The sequence below is a fragment of the Nomia melanderi genome, chromosome 2 (assembly GCF_051020985.1).
Source record: "Nomia melanderi isolate GNS246 chromosome 2, iyNomMela1, whole genome shotgun sequence".
NCBI classification, from domain to species: domain Eukaryota; kingdom Metazoa; phylum Arthropoda; class Insecta; order Hymenoptera; family Halictidae; genus Nomia; species Nomia melanderi.
The window spans coordinates 16,841,695-16,862,855 of NC_135000.1; the positions used below are offsets into that span (position 1 = coordinate 16,841,695).

General features: G+C 34.7%; 1 long non-coding RNA gene across 2 annotated transcripts; it reads left to right on the forward strand.

Annotated features, from left to right (window-relative positions):
• The first annotated feature begins 281 nt into the window (after positions 1-281).
• On the forward strand, positions 282-18,007 carry LOC116431158 (uncharacterized). 2 transcript variants are annotated; one of them, XR_012997923.1, is made up of 4 exons: positions 282-430; positions 4,367-4,477; positions 6,985-7,138; positions 17,178-18,007. It is a non-coding gene; the product is annotated as an uncharacterized LOC116431158 (long non-coding RNA). The 2 variants fall into 2 exon arrangements; XR_004235863.2 differs by lacking the exon at positions 6,985-7,138.
• Positions 18,008-21,161: the final 3,154 nt, after the last annotated feature.

Sequence of the window (21,161 nt, forward strand, 5' to 3'; positions counted from 1 at the left end):
AGTCGACGATCGCGAATCTGGGCGCAGAGCGCGGAAAACGAGGTTGGTGAATTAGTCGATAGAGCCGGCACAGAGCAAGTAATGATCGCGGCGCATAAATTTAGCGAGGGGACGAAACGAGAAAGTAAAATGTCGCGCGAATAATCCGAACGCGATGAACGCCGACCGTCTTTACTTTGGAACGAGTCCACGTGCGTGTTGGCTCCACTTGGTCCGTCTCCGGACCGCGCCGACATGTACCGTCGAACCCAACGACGAAACATTCTAACACGTTTCGACATTTGACATATGCACCCACGTGCATCTGTTGACGTTCCCTTAATTCTCTGTCGCGCCGATTATTTTCACCGGTGTCGGGGAATGAGTGTGTTAAACTGTTCCTTCGCGCTGTAAATCCTGTCGCCTGTTAACACCGATATTACAAAAGAGGGTAAGGTAAATGTACCAATAGCTAGTTAGCGTTGTATAAATATAAATATTTTAATGGAAATATTTAATATGAAATGTTTAATATAAATATTTATACTTACATGAGTATTTATGTTTATATTTTATATATGCGTTTGTAATACCAATATAGTGTTCTTATAGCCTTAACTGATTAATTATCGGCACATTTATTTTATGTATAGCTTTGAATAATATTTGAACAAGACATAATCTGGTTTCTTTTAATGGAACGTTTTTGGTTATGGTACATGATTAAATTTTCTAAATGAATGAACAAGAAATAGGCGGAGGAACTTGTAAGAATTTATCGAGGAATGTAGATTTTTTAAGATCAATTTATATAAAGTGGGATTAAATAAAAAATACACTGTGCTATGAGTTTCATTAAATTTCAAAAAATTGATTTCTAAAGAATTGTGCATGTTAGATGTGGATTTACTATTTTATAAATACTATGCAGCTCTTCACAGTTGTAGCAATGGTTTCTTAGAATACCATACACGTCTCATCTTTTGTCGATGGGGAAATTCGTTCTGACAAAGATGGTACCAACGCGATAATTGCAGAAAACGAGACCCAGGAATTTCTCTCAACTTGTTCCAAGTAAAAGCTGATGTTTTCTGTGATCTTCTGTTTTACATAACACATTTCACTTAGATACTTCACTTATAGATTGTTTCTCAGAAATGAATCAAATAAATGTTCAGTTCTTTCGTTAAAGATTTTATTAGAATCAATAATATAATGAAGAGTTCAGTTTACATATGAAATGAAGCTTTACACAGCAGAGAATGTAATAAATACATAAAATCAACAGCATATTGACGATACTTAGTATTTAAACAGATAAAATCTTTAGTACGTTTTCTTTAATCTTTGTTCTTTGCAAAAAAACCTGCATCATTAAGTAGAAAATATGTGTTCTAATGTTAGAATGCTGTTCACACTGAAAGTCTAGTTCTTCCGGAATAATGTTAAGAACTTGGCATCGAACAAAAGTTTCGTTCGCTCGATATCTCCCCGATCGGCGCTCGCATTCATTCTTTCTGCTGTCTCAGAAGCAGAACCTTGCCAAATGGAGGTTTTCTTTCAGAAAGAGAGTGATTTATATAGTTACCGTAGTAGGCGCGATAAACATAGAAGTTACTTTTGGCATGTCTCTTCCATGCATCCATCGCTGAATCATCTCGTGACATCCTTGAAGATTTACAGAAAAAGAATCCTCTGGTAGGATGTTAGATTTGGATTTTCAACCTATGTTTTTAATCATTTGAAATCCACTGTGACATTGTTTAAGAATGTGTTCATTTTACAAAACTACTTCCACATTTATATTCTCTCCTTGTAATACGTAAAACTGTATTTTGTACACATTTTATTGAAGAATCGCATCAACTTAATTGCATAACGGGTAATAGAAATTCGATTATCGAACGGAAACGATTCAGCAACTGATTACACACGCATCGCTCGATCATATCGAAATGTATAAGTCTCAATTCTTCCAATGCGATACTGCTTAGTGAAATAAACGATTTTCCAATAGTTGATACATATCATCGGAGATTAAAATATTACTTGTGATAATTTGTGATCGCGAGCAATTGAAAATTCAAAGGCAGTGTTTTTAGTACTATCGTTATCGATTACAGAACGAAACACGTTTGAGGCTCGATGAAATAGAAATAGTCGAGTTTAATAGCTTGTTTCAACGGTCATGCATTACAACCGTTAGAACGATCATACTGCCGACATGAGAACTCTATTAAAGATTATTGTCCACCTTAGACGAACATAAACGACCCTTTTTGCACGTTAAATCTTTTTCATCCCGGATATTTCACGTTGTATGAAGGCCTGGGTGGAGACAGATGAAGTTGAGTTGTCAGAAAGTGAGTAGCTGGCTGAATGATTTCCACTGATTATGCACTCATAGTTTGAGAAGCATGAAACAAGTTCATAATCAGATCGACGTCCATTTAAAAATATTATAACTTAAGTTTCTGGTGTTTCTGGTTGATGTACAAATTACACTCGCAGTTTTGAGTCGTTAATAATTATCTTAACCAATTTCACTGTCTCTAAATTCATCATCTTACCTTGTAAATAATTCTTTATTGAACGAGGATCTTACAGATTTTTATATTTCCACGTATCTAATGAATTTAAAACCTCAAGAACGTCTATAGAAATTAAATGATAACATTATTTAATTTATAATAACATATAAACTCTGCTGTTCCCTGCACAGTTACATATGATGTAACATGATAATTTACATAATAATTCCTCTGTATAATTTTCAATTTTAATGTGCAGTAAATTTCAGTTTTGTACGTATCAACAGAAAACGAAATTTCAATTTCAACCAGTGAAACAGGTTTGCTTTCACATTTTCTATTTTCAGATGTGACTGATTTTTACATGAACTTTTTCATTCTTTTCCTATCGTATCGGCGGAATCATAAAAATCAGTACGTGAATACGTAGTCTACACATTTGCACCGTAATTGCACTGTCGACGCTAAGGCGGACGATATTAGATAGACGCGTCAGGGGCAAGCACGCGAGTTAGCTTGAAACAGATAACCGTGTATAATGTCGAGATGTAAACACATGTATTCACTGTACATACAAGAACGTATTCTGGCATGGATGATTCTGGTGAACTTAGCTGAACACATTCATATTATGGAACATTAGCAGATAACGAAGTGCTTAAGGGAGGCGGAATTATTACAGGAAATTTGATTCAGAAGAAAGAATGTTGTTTGTGTAATATGTATTATTATATAGTTCTGCATTAACTCCTGATTATTTCCTGCAGAAACATTCTAACTTCTGTCGCACACTCATTTTATTCTACGTGAATTATTTCAAACAATATTGAATACTAACTTTATATTCTTTGAATTGATTTGATATAAATGTACATTACATAAAGTCTTGTAGATTATATGAAATATCCAGAACAATTACAATCTGTGTACCATAAATTGCTGAATACGAAGTATCCTAAAAATATATGACAATCGATAACTTCTATATTCCTCACAGAAGTATTAATGAAAAAGTTTTTGCTCACCGTGTAAGTTGACTATTAGTTTCCAAATATTAACAATTGAATATTCAACAATCATCTGTCAGTTCAATAATCAGTTTAATATCATAGTGTCCATAAAATTAGAGTAAATGTTGCGTCTTTATAAAACATTACTGAAAAGATTGATTTGTTATGAAACTGTATAAATAAATCGTGCGTTCGGCAGAGATCCCAGAATATACCTCAAGGCAAAACATATCCGAAAATAACAATCATAGCTCATAGAAACATTGCATAATGTTCAGCTCATACGCTGCAAAAATCGAGCAGTGGAAGTCGTATGACCGGCGCCAAGATTCCCGACTACTCTTTGCCGAAGCTATATTTCTCTTTTTCCGGTACTAACTACCCTTGTCAGACAAGCTTCGCAAAAGCAGTTAGGAGCTCGGGTCATTTCATTATTCCATTGCAAATTGCAGCTACTGTAGCATACAGCATGATTTAAATTTAAGCCATTAAATTTAAAATGAAGCCTCTAATATTAATAATATTAATCAAATTTAAATTATGTCATTATGGTCTGAGAAATTTTGTTTGTATATAGATTAGACATCTCTTACGCAATAAAATATTAATTTATAATATTACTGTTATATAAAATGAATTCGATAATGTTTTATTAACTCATTGATTATTGTAAGATCATATTTGGATACGCAAAATTCCCAACAAAGTTAATATTTAACGTATTTTTGGAAGTTACATTCATTTCCTTCGTTTTCACATGAAGCTCTTGACATTTTCTAAGAATTAATTAAAACTGATTTTAAGTAATAAGAAGAATGTAAATTAAATTAATGATTTCTGTTTCAGAATGGACACGGAAGCAAAGGGATCAACTGCCAGATAATGTCAGACTGCCATTAGCCTCGGTAGTGTACGTTGCGGCTCGCCGAACATAGAAAAGAGAAAGCATCAAAGAAAGTGAGTACTCATTGTAATAACTAGATTTTAATCCAGCTTATATCAAGGGAAAATGCATAGGGAATGTATTGAAATGTAAACGAAAATATAAATCAAACAAATGTAAATATTAGACTGTGGCCGTCATGCGTTGATGTAATTGTTTAAAAATACAACAGAGTGAAAGTTTTAAAAAAGTGTACCATTCATCATTCATTACTAAAACAAAAAATATTTTCAAAAAGATCAAAAAACATTGATTTGTGAATTGACGTCTTTATTTCTAAGTTTTCCCAACGTTTTCGAAAATACTTGTTTATAAGACTAACTTTTCAGTCTTTTTAAAATGTTATGAATGAAGTTCGCTTGCGACTTTCTCCATTAAGAAAACATCATTCATATCACAGTGCATGTGGAGTGAGAAGGGTTGACGCGTATTTCCCTACATGTCGAAAATAAAGCAACGAAAATGTCCTTTCCACGACGCCAAGATTCCGGCGCTATTTTTAATGCCAAAGTACCCCGTGTTGGGTAGAAGGGTGGCCAGAAAGGATTCGTACTCGGAGATTTCTTGAATTCCTGGAACAGTCGCGTTGCACTTTACATTCCGTCGTATATCGCGTTGTTCATTTTTTTAATGTAAACATCGACGCGAAAGAATCTCGAGGAACCGATGCAGACAGTCCACACGAAAATGATTGCAGAAACTAGAAGTAGAATTCCATTGTGCGCTTCCATTCTAATTACGTGTTCCGACGACAGATAGAATGGCGGCGAAGAAACAGATAGAAGATAAGGGAAAGATGTTGGTAATCCTGTTTCGTTGACGATATGTTGAGTTTACGGCTTCACGGCGCGGCGCGCGGTTCTAAACGCGTCGTCTCTGGTGCACAATGTGTTTATGGCTTGCAACGTGAGTACCCACTTGGCGAACTCACCGATGGATATTATTTACGCCAATTACGGCGCCAAGCCTAATTACATATCGCCGTGCCAAAAGAGAAATTAGTCTACCACTTCGAATATTCTGGAATTACGGCGAAGAATAATTTTACTATAATAAATAATGGCCAATAAAAATGGTACATAACGATTTCAATGTTGACTATGACCCTATATATTAATGTGAAACTTTCTTTCTCGCATTAAAAAGTGGTAACCAACATTTTATTTGAAACTGTTCGAAAGAATGGTTGTAGAAGCTTTAACCCTTTGTCTTACAATAACATGCGAAACTCGCGGTGAACATTTTAAATAGAATTTAAAAAACAATAAAGTTGTCAATTATTATGTTGTAGGGCAAACGTAAACATAGAATAAACATAGAATTATTCTCTTTCTTATTAAATTATTGCTGACACAGTTGAATTATTGATCACAGTTGAAAAATAAATCATAGCGCAAGGGGTTAAAGATACAACTGTTTACACAATTTTTCTAGATTTACCTACATTAAGCAATTTTTATATGGATGTTCAATTTTCTTCAATTAATTTTATCTGTTTCGACGGATCTCGTTTCGTTTAACGTTTACTTTTAATAACTATTTCACCGAACATTGTATGGAACATGCGTAAACGGCGCAGCAGTCGATTTATCAAACGCTCGATCTAGACGATATTTTTAATCAACGTGTTCAGCGATTCAGCGTGCAAAATAAGCCTAGCATTTTACTTAAGGACATTTCACAAAAGTGTCTAGAATGCGGGGCTTGCCGTTAATACCTTCACCACTTCGGCCGAGCTGGTTGGCGAGTAATGAAATTATTACTTCGCGCCGCGGTGAGTCCATACAAAGATGTCTTGAATGTTTTAACCGATCGTCCCCGCGTGAACGTACCTTTGCCTATTTATAGCACGTGACGCGTATCTGACCGCGGTGGAAGGATTTATCACGTTGCCGAAAGCCACGTGAAGCATTTCCCGAGATAAACAGGATTCATTGTCCACCACAAATTTTTGTAACGCAAATACATCGAGTCGTGGACAAGTGAGAATCTAATAAAGAGGATTTTCTATTAAAAAACATTCGGAAGAATATTGTCAGCCTTAGCAGTTGCTCAGTTACTTGTAATATCATAGGTTAATTTTTTATTGAAGTATTCCTTGCTTAATCTAGTAGTAGAATTAGTAGAATTAATATTTTACAATTCCTTAGTAATAACTTTTCTCATAGAATACCCAAGCTACTTAGTGCTAACAAAATTCCTTAAGCATAATAGATTAGAGGCTGCAGAAATACAACAAAAATTACATGCACAAGAACATTTCCAAGCGTTCAAATACACTATCAACTTACGAACAACACATTCTTCAATTCAAATATGCAAGTCCGAACAAATGCTTCTAGAAGCTAATACTCTCGAAGACAAATTAAACGGTTTAGTCTTCAGTGCACTTTTGCGATTTCGCAAGTCCTTAAATGGGTCAGTGCAAGCCCATCCGCATCCCTTCCTTCTCCGTCGCATAGGAATGCAGTCCTTTTACTCGGAACAGCTGACATTTTCTACCCTAAGCATTCTTTTCCAGGAAAGAACATAAACCAACGAAGTGTCCGAGCAATACGTGGTTAGATATAGATGCGTGCTGTCCAGGATAAAGCTGGTACTGTTTCACATAATATTTCCCAAGCGTTCTACTTTTCGCGGGCAACGTCAATCCCGATGGAAGGAGGTTATCGCCGGTAAGTTGGACATTGCGGTTCGATCGTCGCCGAACGGCCGACAATAACGTGACAAGTAGCGGCGGGTACGCGTGCATGCTCGAATCGGCAGTAAAAGTCACGCCGAATTCATATCCCGCGTCCGCGTTTACGGTTCTGTTGCAGCAGCAATCTCGTTCCTACCGCGCTAGGTCCGCTCGTAAAATTTTCAAAGTCCTCTGATTGCGGTAAACGCGCTGTCTCTATTGCCTCGCTACACACAGAGTCAATTTGTCCCGGAGGCGAAAGGGGCAATATTAAGTTGCCGGTAACTGCGAGCATATTCGCGTAGGTACAAAACACGACGGACACGCGACGATATTTCTTTCTCTCAACGACCAGGGCGGCCGCTATTTGAAGGCGGCCAATATGTCGTACCGGCACGGGAATCGGTCGCCATCGGGCCGGTTATTTGGGGACAGAGAGAGGCACTATCACGAATATAAACATCTGACGACCGCGATCCTTATGGTGGTACCGAGTTAGGAGGCAGCGGTTCCGTTGCCAAGAATCTCACGTCCCTGCAGCATCCGCCTTAGCCGTGCCAAGAGAGCGTACCTTTAGCGCCCCACTCCACTTTCACTCTTTCTCGCAACTTCTTTTTTTCTTGTTTCGTTCGTTTAATAGTTTTAGGATCTCCTTGTTCACTCTTAACACTTTGATGACTGCTGTTATGTAGATGTGACTTCGCAACCTTATTTTCAGAAAGCGTATAAAAATGCTTTCAGGTTACGGGTTTGATGGTACATGTCAATACACATCACGTGTTTTCGTCGAAAACTGCTTTTGTTGCTAACATGTTTCTATTATTTCAATGAATATACTGTAATTATTTCACTTACACTACAAACGACTCCATAAATTGTGCAGCCATCAAAGTGTTAAACGGTTAACTGTAGAATTTTATTTGAAAAATTTCTCGTTTTGCGCGATAAAATCAAAAAATGTTAATTGATATTTTAATCAATTATCAGAATAATGAATGTATTAATGAAAAACCAAAGCAAAACAAGGAAGAGTTACATACTTATCCGAAAAAAATAAAGAATTCATCGTTGAAAGAATTAGTATCATTTTAAGTTTTAAGATGACGTTTATAGTCGCCAAACATAGTTAACTGGTTAAATCTCTCGATGCTGATCGAACAAAGGAAAAAAATTTATTCTAGTCGCATGGGACAGTAATGGTGACTTCCGCGTTTTTCTGATTCTTGAAGTTCTTTGGAGGATTTTCAAAGTAAATAGATGTAGAAGAGAACAATTTTTAGGTTTATTTAAATTCCTTTGTAAGTAGGTGTTTATAGAAACGGAGATGCTAGTTGCTTAGCAAGCCCAGCATGTGTTTTGGATTCGTTAAACATCTCGTCTACTAATTTATGTGTAAAATTCAAAAAATGAAGTAAAAGGGAACTATCTATTGCCATTTGAAATTTAAAATATCAAAATTGTTTATTCGCGTCATCTTTTAATTCATAACGTCGAAGATTGTAAACAATCAATGCAAGAGGGTAAGATTTACTTCATTCAAAGTATTCTGTATAATTAAGTAACTCATAATGTCTTTCACTGAGATGCAATATCCTAGTGAAATAGTGGGGCGTACTATTACACGTAACAAAAAATAGATATATCACAGAGACCTGTTAATTAATTTCTAATTACAAAGTAACGATCGATAAGATTATCTCTTACATCGCTTTCACACGTTGCGCAAAGTGTTCTTCCTCTCTCCTCCCCTTCCGGTTTCGATTCACGGCTCTCCTACTAGCCTAGAATATGAGATATCCTGGATCCTTTCCCTGCACCCAATTGAATAATTCATCAGGGCACCCAATCCGTTGAACCTTCACTTTTACCTTCACGTTTCGTCACAGTTCTCTCTTTGCATACCTACCGGTATTTCCCTCACGTTTCGGTGGTGTCTATCTTGACCTGGGATACCAAGCAAATGCTAGTGATCCTTTTGTCTTTCGAGTACTGTGAACATTCACGATTAACATTCTAACAAAGAAAACTGTAACGAGAGATTAACGAAGGAAAAACGGACACATTTGATAAAACTATCGCGAGTTACTCTCTTTTTCTTAATTAGATACTGCATTAACACATTCACCACCGAAAAAATATTCGATAACACTAAACCTACCAAATAAGGAACACGACATATCTCCAACTTTTTATAAAAATTAGAACAACACAAGTCGTTCAATTGCCAAAATATTTAAGTCCATAAACTAGAAAATACAAAAAAATTGATGAATATTGATGATTTATATTCGACACTAATGTGGTGCTATCGGGTCGCATAGCGTTAACTTAATTTTGTCCCAAAGCGAAGCAAAAAGAGGTTCAGCAGTCTAGGGCTTAAAAGTATCTGTCTCGGAGTATCGTCAAAGTCATCGTCACTCTCAAGGCAGTATGAACTCGCGAGAAATGTTCTCGAGAACCACTCGCGATAGTTTCACTCTCAAATGGACGCGTACCCTAACACCCGCAGGAACGTCGCGACGGCCGCGGGACAACGAAAACGAGCACGACGGTAAGTTGAGAGACGATTCGCAGTGGGTCGAAATCGTCAAACACTAGGCATTTCACGGAAAAAATATTTTTTGTTTCTATAGTGTTATACTACTTTTGTACTTCTACTATTATTGTAGAACATATATCCACCCAAATTTTGCACATAATTTGCTCATAATTCAATCAATTTCATTCGAAAGTGTCAAAACTTACACAAAATATTCTTTAAATTTTTGTTCATAGGAAAGGGTTGTTTTTTAAATTTATGTTGAAATAGTTTTAAATGATGCTTTTCTTTAATACAGATATTATAATAATATTATTTTTCTAGTCAAATTACCACTTTTTTTCATCATTTTCAAATTTCTTTAAATTAAAAAAATTGTCTATATTTGTTCGAAAATTTAATCCAATCTTTTAACATTTTGATGGGTTTTTGCATGCGGGGGGGGGGGCGAATTACATCCTCGGAAACACAGATTGTAAAAAAAGGTTGTGTTATGAATTGTGAGATGATTTTTTGTTACGGACAGACTGGATTTTGATGCTTTATGGGGAATTTCAGAGTGCAGGATTGTGTAGGGTGCACGCGATATAAAATAATATATGAATATATATATAATATATATAATATATATAATATATATTGTTAGGGACGGCTATTTGCTATCGTAATTTTATTTTGCTAATTAATGTTTTTAGAATATTTGTGTAAAGATCCGAAATTTTTGGTTCTTAGCTTTAAATATGAATTATGGAATTTTTATTCTAGATTAAAATATTTCTTTTTGGTATAGGATTTGTGTATATCGATTTCGGTATTGCTTTGCAGAAGCTAGAACACTTTTAAACCTTTTGACATTTTTATGGATCAGTTAAATTCGTGTCAACAGGTGACATATATCCTGTGGTATGTATTTCTTGGATAGTTTTGTGTCATGTGAGTTAATTATAATATGACGTGTCCCACTTGTTTATGCTACTCAATCAATAATTTCTAAAAAAGAAGAAATTTCTAAAACTGTTTTGGTGATGATTGAATTGTAAATTTTGTTTCTATACTGTACTCGAGTGTGTCAGTTGCAATATAATAAACATCGAGTATGTAATTTGAAGGATCAATTAGTTTTATATCTTATCAGCGAATCGTATAAAATATCACTTAATTTAAGTTACTGGAACAGAAACTTGAATGGTTTTATTTTGCATAGAAATGTGCAGTTTACCATTAAGATAATAATATGAGGAGCATACTTATTTCTTACATCATTATACGTAATGAATGTCATTACGGTATTGAATCATTTTCAAATGTACTAGATTTTTATTGCAATAATTAAAATTTGCGTTATGAAACAAATAATCTAGAAAATTAATTCTCTTTGTAGAAAATTCAAGTTATATTACTTAATTTGACATAATATTGATGGTAATTTTTGTCGTTATAATTCAACGTAAATTACTTACGTTGACACGACAGAAAATATTTTTTTTCATTCTTGTATAATGTGTCTACTATGGAAATGAACATTTATACGCAGGAAAAGTGTGGCAACCATTTCGATTGGCTGCATCCCTAATCCAAAAACAGTTGTATCATCTGTCGAAATTAACATATAAAATGATTCGGAAAACTGGATTCATTTTTTTAACAAATTTATTACTTACTAAAACATTTGCATATGGATGAGCAGTTTGCGCTACCGTGTCCGCAACTTAATTTAGAAGCATCGGCGTCGTGTTTCGCCAAAGCATAGGTTCAAAACGTGCCCCACCGTGATCGAGCTACGCGAAGTTGCCCCTGGGGCAACGATATCTTCTTGTAAATCAGGCTTAAGAATCCAATTTACATAATTAGGGCTGTTTGTATACCGTTGCTTTTCCTCCTAGATTGCGCGGTCCTCACTCTATTCGGGGCTTGGCAGTTGTGATTAGGCCCACGTCGAGCGTCTTCAATTACGCGAGAGAGAAACATGTTTAGCCAGAAATTGCAACCATTGAGATTCTGTAGAACGCTATTAATTACTGAACATTATGAAAAAAGAACAAATACTTACAAAATATATATTCATACAATATTTACATTCTTATGTGTATTATAAATCAGTAATAAATTACCTCTTTCTATATAAAATATAAATATTCTCAATATCTTATACAGAATGTACAAATTTATAGTTACGTACTATGTATCTTAACCTCGTCGTCTTATAATAATTGGTTTATTTAAAAGTAAACACACTGACTATAGAAAAGTAGACAACTTTCTTCAATTAAGTAGATTAATTAGTATTTGCGTTACTATTCAGTAGATATGCTTACAATGTTTCCATTAATTAGTAAATCGTACCTTTAGAGGTTTTCATATCTCGTAATCTTGTGTTCAATAATTGCTAGGCACTTTCATACAACGATCTTCCACGCTAGAAACGTGCGATGTGCACAAAATCGTTTTATTTCGTGTCCAACGAAATTAGGTCCTCAGTCTTGAAACGATTAAGTCTTGAAACTTCTTTGCATTAAAAAATCCGCGAACGATTACTCGACTCCGTCTGTGAGAAGGTCACGAAATCTCTCGAAGTTGCAGAGTACGAGGTCAAATCGCTTAACGATAATTATCCCGGCGTAGCATTCGATTCGCGAGGTAATTGTTCCCAAGACCCTTCAAGGTAAGGGGAAAAATCTCCTCCAAGCTTGCACGAAGTACCATGCCGTAATCCCGAATATTTTCGCGAATTCCTGCTTCGCAAGATAGCCTTGTCAAACAACTATATACGTAATTCTTATTAATGGAAACACTTAAATACCTTCTGTGATTATCGAAGCTCACCTCTTTTAAAGGTATATAATCTTGCAAACATTATTATACACCATGAATAGTAATAATACAAAAAGACATAAAGGACACGTATAATTTCAGAAAAATAAATTTACACAAGTATAGATAAAATAAATGACTTGTATGTATCCAATATCTTACTAAACACACGGTGTATACATCATTTTTAATTGAAACGTTGTTTGCACAACATTTATCCACGACGCTAAAATTTCCATTTAACAAGATTTACTAACACACTAACTACACGGAAGATCAAATGCATGATTTATACAACCTTTCCACAAATCACATAAACCTGTAAGTCGTATGCACAAGATAGCGTTAAAAATATTATCGATTCAATTAGAGAGGTATTTTAATCAGAAAATTATATATCGTAGGCGAACTAGTCCAGCGTTGAAATCATAGTAAGTCATCTTTATCCGCGAGTACATTTCACAGAAACGATTTTCATCGCGGAAATACGATTTTCATCAAGGGGCTGTCCGAACGCTGAAGAATGTGGAGACCGGTGCATTAAATTAGCCGACGTTTACCAATTTCCACGACCCTCGGCGGTCATGTCGTTCCTTTTTCACATGGCCGTTTCGAGTTCCGATATCATATAGAAGATTAATAGACGGACCAATAGGCGGACGAGTGGAGATGAATGCTCGTCGTAAAGAGAATATAAATAGGGGCAGAAGAAGCTCGAGGTAGAATGCGGTCTAATAAATCAAAAGGCGATGCATCGGCCTCTATCGGCGGAGGCGCGTACAGTAGTACTCACGGACGGCTCGCGTCCGGCACTTATCTCAAACTGTCCGGGACTCAATTCGCCGTAGACGAGAGGTCAGACAGATTGCTCGGCGACGCGTCGTTAACTTAGATGTTCAAACGGTATGACGGTTCCCGTAGCTAAATTTTCCCCTGGCGCCGGCGTCCGTTAACTAGATACAACATACATTTTCTTATGCTGTGGAAGTATGCGTTTCGCCTCCTTGTCTTGCAAGTGAAAGATTCGGACGCGTAATAATGGCGGCGTGTCGTCAAAGGCTGAAGTAGCGAGAGAGTCTCGTGGCAGAATAATTCCTGCTCAGAAAATCGATGCTTTAGAGGAACAGTGAATTTTCGTGATTTTTAACATGATTTAACACGAAACTACCGAGCAGTTAAATTGACTGTTTGAAATTCTTCTATAGAAACTTGAAGAATATATCTCCCGAGACTTCGATTGATTTACAATACAGTTTGCGTATTGCTAATCAATTTCTTTAGCCATTTCTCAGGGAACCATCTCTGTTATCTGCTTAATAATTGCAAAATAAAGAAATCAGGAACGGGTTATTTTGACACGTCTGGTAGTTTTAGTGTTAACATGATTTTAACATTCATTCTTCATGATAATTTTTATTACTTTTTGATATTATGTTTTGTGGAATATAAATGGTGAACTTAATAATGTTAATTCGTTTATTATATTTTTTATTGCTTATTATATATAGAAATGATTTTAAATAGAAGAATGGAGAATTAACTAATTTGATGAGACGCATTTTGAAATGCATAGCTCCTCTATTCCTCATCGTTACCGAAACATAATCAGTATTTAACACTGTACTAACATAGGTCTAAGATTTCCTTCTAAGAATCATTCACGGATAGAATATCGCTCGTCTAAACACCACAGCGAAACCTTTGAAAGAAAAAGTTTATACGTGATATGCGATAGTACTTATAGATATTTATCGAATCATAGTGAAGAATTCTTAAGACCAATGGTGAAAGTACTTTTCACAATAACTCTTTTGGCAGGTTCTATTACTGTATTAGAAAATATGCTGATCATATAAAAATAAAATTTAGAATTACACTTTAATGTAATATTTAGGTAAATTATTGTTCAAAATATAACAAAGTATTTCGAAAATATTCATTTACATTTACAAGAAATAGGGAAATAATCGAAAAAGTTCATTTCAATTCTTCTTACTATTTTATTAAAAGAAGGTATTTCTATAAATAGAATCTTATGTTTTCGGTTATCGAAATATCTATTCTATTTTCTCATTTACTGTGATCGTCGGTGTTATTTGGCGAAAGTATCACGCAATGGGATTTCGTAAACGTGGAAGTAGCCGGATAAAAAACCACTCATTTTGTAAATGAATGTGGCTTAATCGTGTAACCACAGGTACTACCATTAAGTAATCCAACTCAGGTGGTAGGTTTTCACCTGGTATTTAGCAATGAACCAATCGGTAAGCATTCTTACATCGCTAGGATAATTACGCGTGGGCGTGAATTTTCATATCGGCCTAACACGTATCTAATCTCGCACATTTTACGCCGCACCCTCATCTTCACTCGGTCGAAAAGTTATATCTCCTTGGAGGTAAAACGGCCGACAATTTTCTCCGATGATGCTTCCAATGCATAAATGAACAGGATATCGTTAAAGTGATAAATAGACTGTGGCTGTTTATAAGTGTCAGGTTGCACTTTCATGGATCGTAAATGCATTTTATGCATTCTTTGTATTTGAAACAATGCAATTATTTTCCATAATATGCTAGGAAAAGTAGGAAATGTGAGGAGGGGTTCACAAATTTATTCATAAATTAGCATATACTGTTACAACGATACCATAATATCGAAATAACAAAAGATAGGCAATCAATTTTATTTTTTACATATTATGTGTAAATAGTGAGTGTTTTAAGTTCTGGTGAGAGTACACATACGTGTCACCGACACATACGGTATTAGAAAATTGCCAATCGCTGTGTTGCAATTTTCCATGTAATGTTTCTCGAGGAAATAACATAGTTGATAGTAATTACAGGTGTCTTTTGTCATTCACAAGTGTTTGCTCAGTGTACGGTTACGTTCACCGTGCTTTTACTTTTGATTTAAATTGCGGAGGTGGAACACTTTTATGGACTCCGTACAGCGCACACAAAACAACCATAGCACTTACAGATACACCTGTATACATTTCAATTAAGACATTATTGCATGCATTTTATTATTAAAATAGCATTACACCTTAGAAATGAGAACACTTAGAATGTGTTTAAAATGGTATAACACGAATAATAAATCAGAACCAAAGTTAAAACTATAATCTTCTAAACATAAACCAGAATTACATAGTTCTTCTCTTACACTCAGAATAAAATTCCCATTAGAATCTCTCCAATTATTACGCCTTTCTGCAAGGTACTAAAACAAAGGTTAAAGTACTAAAATTATTTCGGAAACAAGTAATCTATTGTCCAACTCCAGTCGTTGTAAATTATACCAAAAGAATTTTATTTAACGCAAATATCCTCGGCAGGCAAATAATAATTTCATATACTATCATAACTAAACTGTGTATCTTGATACAAATTTCAATCTTTAAGAATAAAAGCAGGAAAACAGAACTATAATAGAAAATACTTTTTCCCATCACACATTACAAAAACTATACTTCAATTCTGTATATCTTTTCCCATCACATGCATTCTATGTAATTCTGCACTCCCGAAATTCCCATAAACGCGTAAAACTCTATAGTCTAGCCATAACTGAAACCCAAAGAATGGAACACAGGAATACGATTATTCGAAGCTTACTCATCGATATTTGATGGCGGGCCGCGTTCGGAACTACAAATCCACGCGGCTATTTTTCTCCGGCGATTAGAAACGGTTGTCGTCATTACTGTCTGGAAGCAGGCTCGTGCCTGGTCCAGTTATCTCTATTAGCGGGCCACTTTATTCCAGACCGTCGAACGTTTTATTGGGAAAAAAGGCTTGTACCCCATCCTCGGTATACCGTGAACGATAGTCAGCCATTCGCACGGTTGTGAAACTAATTTTATCACCGGCGTGGTAATATCCGCCCGTTGGGGCCCGCAGCGTATCGTCTCGGATGGAAATCATAATCCCGATCGGAAGAAAAGACCGTAAGTTTCTTTAGCTTGATGCGTTTCACTGGAACGAGGCCCGGCTCGTTCTCGAATAAGTATTTACGTAGGAATCGCTTTCGAACGGAATCTAGAACGAATTCGTTCGATTGTGACGAACGATCGAACTCTCGATGTTTATCATATTGTTTTATTCATTGGACTGTTACCGTCTTTACTGTTCCGTGTCCTGGCGAACGCGAGCCGTTCCGTTGTGAAAGAATCACTGGGGGAAAATAGGGCTCGCAGTCGTTTATATTACCGGTCTTCCTTTTTATTTTCGCAAGCTAAGTGGTTTCGAGCATGAATGTTTCAATAATAACATTGTTCCGTGAGAATTCTTTAATCGACGTATGTTTTAATAGTTTTACGTTACGTATCGATTAGATCGTGTTTAATATTTTTCTATAGCATTATTCAAAGGTGAATGGTTATTTGATATTCAAATCTCAGACTTGACGTTTGAGAAATAGTCATTTTATTTTTGTGACATTTGTTTGTCCTGATTATTCGTTTTTAAATTCTTGTTAATGAAATGTGCTATTTCTATTAGTGAGTTTCCTAGGATAAAGATAGAATTCTTTTCAGTTTTATGATTGATATTCACATTTTATTGATATTGCGTGGTCTTCAGTATTATGAATGTAAAAATATTCATACTTTGATCGTAGTATGTCTATCAATATGGTAATCGGAATAATATCTAATCAAAATATTTTCTACTTGCAGAGATCAGACGATCGGACCGAAAGAATTACGCTCAGCCGGGCGATTTCTCGAATTATCCCATGATTATTCAACCGCGGAGCATCCGTCTTAATTGAACTGGCACGAGTTTCTATGGCAAGATCAAAATCATCAGATTTCCCATCCGCTTCTAGTCGAATTCGTCTGGTGGGAAATACGCGGGGCCCGTTGTGCAACGAGACACGCGATGCAGGAACACAACGGGGGTCCAGAGGAGAAAAAAGGAAAAGAAGTAACCATATGTGAAAGTGAAAGAAAATCGGTGGGAATGATCAGCTTCCAGCATATTTTCCATTCAAAGAATACCGCTCGGTTACATGACTTGCAGCGGAATTCGTATTACAGGTTCGGGTTCGTTCGGTTTCATTCATCGGAACACGAAGATTAAGCCTAGATAACTAAACTGAAATTAGTGTTACTATGTAACTAAATATTCGACTCATAGACTACAAATTAAGGACATGTGTATTTTCATATTTCATTTATTTATTTCAAAGAAAGTAGCACAACTTAACTCCTTAACCTATGACCTCTTTCATAATTGCATTCGCAAGAATTACTTTGTCATTAATAACTTACTAGAAACGAAGGAGAATTCCATAAACACGTTTTGTTAATCCACATTTACTTTAAAATATAACAATTCATAACAGAAACATAATGTTTATTTTTGAACCCAAGAAAATTGAGATTTATTTACTATTGTTAATTTCAGATTGAGATCTTCCTCACTAGTCTGACACGATATTGTACGGCAAGGGGTTAAGAGATATATTATTAGATTTTAATTAAAAAGTAAAAAAGCGTTCAAAGTTGATGCCTTGCTTTATAATAACGTGTGAAACTCGTGATGAAGAGTTTAAACAGAATTTAACAAACATAAATATTACCCAATCCTTGTTAATTCAAATTAAATACTATGTTTTGGTTTTCAATTATTATATTTTAGAGCAAACATACGCGTAGAATATACTTAAGATTTTTCTCTTTTATGAATAAATTATTAATGTCAAAATAGTTGTATCGATCATAGTTGAAAAATAAATCTAAATAAGGTAAGGGGTTAACGTTAGTATTCTTGGAATATGTTAAAAGTGCGCTCCCAAATTCGAATTCCCAAATGTGGCAAAAAATGATTAGACGAATGTATAGATGTCTAGGGTTAATCTGTCTTTTTCTCTGTTCTACTCGTCTTTTAGTGCCTTTATTGATTGTAAACGAATGGTGAAACAGCGAGGTGAGGAATTAATTGCCACCGGGCAGCGGCTTATGAAGATTCCTTGACATTTTAAATTCCGGAGTGAAAGTATTACGCCTACGTAAGACCACGAGGCCCGCTGAATGTGACTTAGTGTCAAAACGTTTCCATGATTGAGTAAGTTAATGCATTTCGTGGGAGGCGTGGGCGTGGTGATTTGTAGCTGGTCTTTAAGTGGCCATCGTTGATACTGTACCGTAACGGTTTTATGATATTTCACGCATAAATCGATGCCGTGTCCGACACTATCCCGGAAAAATGGAACATCGCATTTTGTAATCGGCATTTCACGAAATGCAATTCGTTTATAGGAGATACAGTGCAATCTTATAAACCTTCTTCCGAGCAACGAGCAATTTCACTGTTTCAATTATATTGAATTGAAAATTAGCAAATCTATGGATTGAAAATATTTCACTACATAAATTGAATTTTTTTAGAAATACTTTGAAAAATTAAGGACATTCAAGTTTCAAATAAATAAGCATTTTTAGTTACGTCTTTAACGATTTTTATAAATTCTAATTATTCTTGTAAATCGATTAAATAGAAACATTTAATTATGCTTTGCTACCATAGAATTGATATTTAATTTTTTTTATAAAGAAGCTGCAACTAATTTTATAAATTAACTCAAATTTATTCAATATTCATCACTGATGACGGAGAATAATTACTAATTTCGAATACTTTTAATATAATGCACGTAAGTCAATTCAAGAATTAATAAATTGGTAGGCGGTGTAATTTATACTGCACCGGATTGAATCTTAGCGAATAATATCGCTTCAACTAGTACCTTTTCCCTGATTATGTCATTATTCAAACTTCATCGTAAAAATCGCGGAGGAGATAATCGACCACCATCGAAGACATATTTATCCATAGCAGAAATCATATCTACATAATTCGGTTGCAATCATGTAACTGACTACATGTTATTTCTCACAGTGTATTCTCGAATCTTGAATCGAAATTATATAATAAATCGTAATGCCAAAGCTATCAAGTTAATGAAGTTCTTAACCCCAATACCGAATACCATTTGTAGTTGTACATTTTCCTTTCGCGGGTAATTGGAAACTAGGATCTCATCTCGCATAGAAGAAAGTGCAAATCAATTCCCAATTCGATTTGAAGTAATTCGTGTTAGAATACTTTCATAAAGAAGCACAGTTTCGTTGTAGAAAATAATTATTTATAGATATGCCATGAACGTTAATTAATACATATCCATATTTTCATAGATTTTTATATGAAACCAAGGCTTGACTAGCAACTAATTACGTTAATGAACAATTTTAATTGGTTGAGAAGCAAATTAATTTCTTTGTTAAATGTTATTAAGATTTTTTTAATAATTGCATAAACTTTTCTTGTTGTGCCATTTATTCACTTTTGTAACTTCTTATCTTGGGAAATATAGAAATGTAATTAATAATGAACAGTTTGATATTTCCTCAGATTTGTAACATAAAATAACCCAGATTACATTTGTACCATATATGCGTATTTGAGAGAAAATATTTGCATATAAATATAAGAGAGAATATTCTTCAAAAGATAAGGAGACAAAATATAAAAGGACAGTTTTAAAAAATATAAAATAGTATTGTATCAGAAAATATGTAATAATTTTGTCTTTTAAATTTTTTTCTCGTAAAACTTAACATTACGAACATCTCGCTGACATTTCACTTAAAATATACGTAAAATGGAAGAGAAAAAAGGAAGGAATGCAAGGATCAATATAAATCAAAATCATTTGTCACAGACAAAATTAGACTAATCCATCCTTCGTTTAATTATGACAAATAGCATTCTGTCGTGGCAAATTCAATATATTCAGCTAGGATCGTGATAATCAATAAATGTAATGAACTGAACTATTTATGCAATCAGAACACGGAAGTACTAGTACGCATCACGAGTTAATATTAATGACATAGAACGCTAATGATTGCGGTACCCCTCGCAAGAATTCTCATTACAAGTAATTTGCATTTCCATTTGATAACGTAGCCCCGAGTAAACAGCGAATACACTATGTCATTACTTTGGTACGAAAATTATTCTTTGCTTCCGGCTGGATCATCGCACCTCTCATTAGAGTATTTAAAAAAAATGTTTGCCATTTTGGAACAGCAATTTAATTACTTAAAACTTTAAAAGAAAATACTGCTGCTGTAAAAGTGAAATTCTTGAAATGTCTGTTAAGTAGGGATATTATCTATATCACACAAAAGGTAAAAAATCTTATTAATCTGTAATGAAAATTGAAGAATAATAATTCTGCGTGAATAAATAAACGAAAAATCTAGAATAGAATTTCTTTCATTCAAACCATTGCTTTTGAAAAAATCATCTTTGAAGATTTATTCTCAAATAAAAATACAATTTATTCTCAGGTTTTATCCAAATAAAATACATTACAAACAAATTTCTTCAAATTCATTTTCAAATTTCTTGTAGAACCGTTATTTTTCTGATTATGTTACAAATAACAGGAAATCTTCTACTTCTAGCCATGAAGTTTATTCAACTCTTTGGTTTAGGAAGGTTTATTTAACTCTTAAAGTCGACAAAGACATTGTCCGATTGTGGAATTAGATATCTGCAGTGATTTATGTTCACCTGTTACCATTTTGCAATCAATGGTATTTCTGTTCTATGTAAAAAAAGGCGAGCAGAAAACGAAGTAACTGAAT